Source organism: Protomyctophum bolini (genome assembly GCF_963924005.1).
Source record: "Protomyctophum bolini genome assembly, chromosome: 1".
Lineage (NCBI taxonomy): Eukaryota > Metazoa > Chordata > Actinopteri > Myctophiformes > Myctophidae > Protomyctophum > Protomyctophum bolini.
The window spans coordinates 33,075,749-33,079,879 of NC_137862.1; positions in this window are offsets into that span (position 1 = coordinate 33,075,749).

The window sequence follows — 4,131 nt, forward strand, 5'->3', positions numbered from 1 at the left end:
GATATGGGCTATAGCCCATGGTCCAAAATGATGAGAAACGAGGCTAACTTTTTTTTTCAAAATTTCAAAAAACATGGGCTATAACCTTTCGTTTTTGTCATTTTGTCATTTTTTTCAAATCTTCAAAAATGATGAAAAACGGTGCGCTATAGTATGCCGTACGATATGGGCTATAGCCCATGGTCCAAAATGATGAGAAACGAGGCTAACTTTTTTTTTCAAAATTTCAAAAAACATGGGCTATAACCTTTCGTTTTTGTCATTTCGTCATTTTTTTCAAATCTTCAAAAATGATGAAAAACGGCGCGCTATAGTATGCCGTACGATATGGGCTATAGCCCATGGTCCAAAATGATGAGAAACGAGGCTAACTTTTTTTTTCAAAATTTCAAAAAACATGGGCTATAACCTTTCGTTTTTGTCATTTCGTCATTTTTTTCAAATCTTCAAAAATGATGAAAAACGGCGCGCTATAGTATGCCGTACGATATGGGCTATAGCCCATGGTCCAAAATGATGAGAAACGAGGCTAACTTTTTTTTTCAAAATTTCAAAAAACATGGGCTATAACCTTTCGTTTTTGTCATTTCGTATTTTTTTCAAATCTTTAAAAATGATGAAAAACGGCGCACTATAGAATGCCGTACGATATGGGCTATAGCCCATGGTCCAAAATGATGAGAAACGAGGCTAACTTTTTTTTTCAAAATTTCAAAAAACATGGGCTATAACCTTTCGTTTTTGTCATTTTGTCATTTTTTTCAAATCTTCAAAAATGATGAAAAACGGCGCGCTATAGTATGCCGTACGATATGGGCTATAGCCCATGGTCCAAAATGATGAGAAACGAGGCTAACTTTTTTTTTCAAAATTTCAAAAAACATGGGCTATAACCTTTCGTTTTTGTCATTTTGTCATTTTTTTCAAATCTTCAAAAATGATGAAAAACGGCGCGCTATAGTATGCCGTACGATATGGGCTATAGCCCATGGTCCAAAATGATGAGAAACGAGGCTAACTTTTTTTTTCAAAATTTCAAAAAACATGGGCTATAACCTTTCGTTTTTGTCATTTCGTCATTTTTTTCAAATCTTCAAAAATGATGAAAAACGGCGCGCTATAGTATGCCGTACGATATGGGCTATAGCCCATGGTCCAAAATGATGAGAAACGAGGCTAACTTTTTTTTTCAAAATTTCAAAAACATGGGCTATAACCTTTCGATTTGTCATTTTGTCATTTTTTTCAAATCTTCAAAAATGATGAAAAACGGCGCGCTATAGTATGCCGTACGATATGGGCTATAGCCCATGGTCCAAAATGATGAGAAACGAGGCTAACTTCTTTTTTTCAAAATTTCAAAAAACATGGGCTATAACCTTTCGTTTTTGTCATTTCGTCATTTTTTTCAAATCTTAAAGAATGATGAAAAACGGCGCGCTATAGTATGCCGTACGATATGGGCTATAGCCCATGGTCCAAAATGATAAGAAACGAGGCTAACTTTTTTTTTCAAAATTTCAAAAAACATGGGCTATAACCTTTCGTTTTTGTCATTTCGTATTTTTTTCAAATCTTTAAAAATGATGAAAAACGGCGCACTATAGAATGCCGTACGATATGGGCTATAGCCCATGGTCCAAAATGATGAGAAACGAGGCTAACTTTTTTTTTCAAAATTTCAAAAAACATGGGCTATAACCTTTCGTTTTTGTCATTTTGTCATTTTTTTCAAATCTTCAAAAATGATGAAAAACGGCGCGCTATAGTATGCCGTACGATATGGGCTATAGCCCATGGTCCAAAATGATGAGAAACGAGGCTAACTTTTTTTTTCAAAATTTCAAAAAACATGGGCTATAACCTTTCGTTTTTGTCATTTTGTCATTTTTTTCAAATCTTCAAAAATGATGAAAGACGGCGCGCTATAGTATGCCGTACGATATGGGCTATAGCCCATGGTCCAAAATGATGAGAAACGAGGCTAACTTTTTTTTTCAAAATTTCAAAAAACATGGGCTATAACCTTTCGTTTTTGTCATTTCGTAATTTTTTTCAAATCTTTAAAAATGCTGAAAAACGGCGCGCTATAGAATGCCGTACGATATGGGCTATAGCCCATGGTCCAAAATGATGAGAAACGAGGCTAACTTTTTTTTTCAAAATTTCAAAAAACATGGGCTATAACCTTTCGTTTTTGTCATTTTGTCATTTTTTTCAAATCTTCAAAAATGATGAAAAACGGTGCGCTATAGTATGCCGTACGATATGGGCTATAGCCCATGGTCCAAAATGATGAGAAACGAGGCTAACTTTTTTTTTCAAAATTTCAAAAAACATGGGCTATAACCTTTCGTTTTTGTCATTTCGTCATTTTTTTCAAATCTTCAAAAATGATGAAAAACGGCGCGCTATAGTATGCCGTACGATATGGGCTATAGCCCATGGTCCAAAATGATGAGAAACGAGGCTAACTTTTTTTTTCAAAATTTCAAAAAACATGGGCTATAACCTTTCGTTTTTGTCATTTCGTCATTTTTTTCAAATCTTCAAAAATGATGAAAAACGGCGCGCTATAGTATGCCGTACGATATGGGCTATAGCCCATGGTCCAAAATGATGAGAAACGAGGCTAACTTTTTTTTTCAAATTTTCAAAAACATGGGCTATAACCTTTCGTTTTTGTCATTTCGTCATTTTTTTCAAATCTTCAAAAATGATGAAAAACGGCGCGCTATAGTATGCCGTACGATATGGGCTATAGCCCATGGTCCAAAATGATGAGAAACGAGGCTAACTTTTTTTTTCAAAATTTCAAAAAACATGGGCTATAACCTTTCGTTTTTGTCATTTCGTCATTTTTTTCAAATCTTTAAAAATGATGAAAAACGGCGCGCTATAGAATGCCGTACGATATGGGCTATAGCCCATGGTCCAAAATGATGAGAAACGAGGCTAACTTTTTTTTTCAAAATTTCAAAAAACATGGGCTATAACCTTTCGTTTTTGTCATTTTGTCATTTTTTTCAAATCTTCAAAAATGATGAAAAACGGTGCGCTATAGTATGCCGTACGATATGGGCTATAGCCCATGGTCCAAAATGATGAGAAACGAGGCTAACTTTTTTTTTCAAAATTTCAAAAAACATGGGCTATAACCTTTCGTTTTTGTCATTTCGTCATTTTTTTCAAATCTTCAAAAATGATGAAAAACGGCGCGCTATAGTATGCCGTACGATATGGGCTATAGCCCATGGTCCAAAATGATGAGAAACGAGGCTAACCTTTTTTTTCAAAATTTCAAAAAACATGGGCTATAACCTTTCGTTTTTGTCATTTTGTCATTTTTTTCAAATCTTCAAAAATGATGAAAAACGGCGCGCTATAGTATGCCGTACGATATGGGCTATAGCCCATTGTCCAAAATGATGAGAAACGAGGCTAACTTTCTTTTTCAAAATTTAAAAAAACATGGGCTATAACCTTTCGTTTTTGTCATTTCGTCATTTTTTTCAAATCTTCAAAAATTATGAAAAACGGCGCGCTATAGTATGCCGTACGATATGGGCTATAGCCCATGGTCCAAAATGATGAGAAACGAGGCTAACTTTTTTTTTCAAAATTTCAAAAAACATGGGCTATAACCTTTCGTTTTTGTCATTTCGTAATTTTTTTCAAATCTTTAAAAATGCTGAAAAACGGCGCGCTATAGAATGCCGTACGATATGGGCTATAGCCCATGGTCCAAAATGATGAGAAACGAGGCTAACTTTTTTTTTCAAAATTTCAAAAAACATGGGCTATAACCTTTCGTTTTTGTCATTTTGTCATTTTTTTCAAATCTTCAAAAATGATGAAAAACGGTGCGCTATAGTATGCCGTACGATATGGGCTATAGCCCATGGTCCAAAATGATGAGAAACGAGGCTAACTTTTTTTTTCAAAATTTCAAAAAACATGGGCTATAACCTTTCGTTTTTGTCATTTCGTCATTTTTTTCAAATCTTCAAAAATGATGAAAAACGGCGCGCTATAGTATGCCGTACGATATGGGCTATAGCCCATGGTCCAAAATGATGAGAAACGAGGCTAACTTTTTTTTTCAAAATTTCAAAAAACATGGGCTATAAC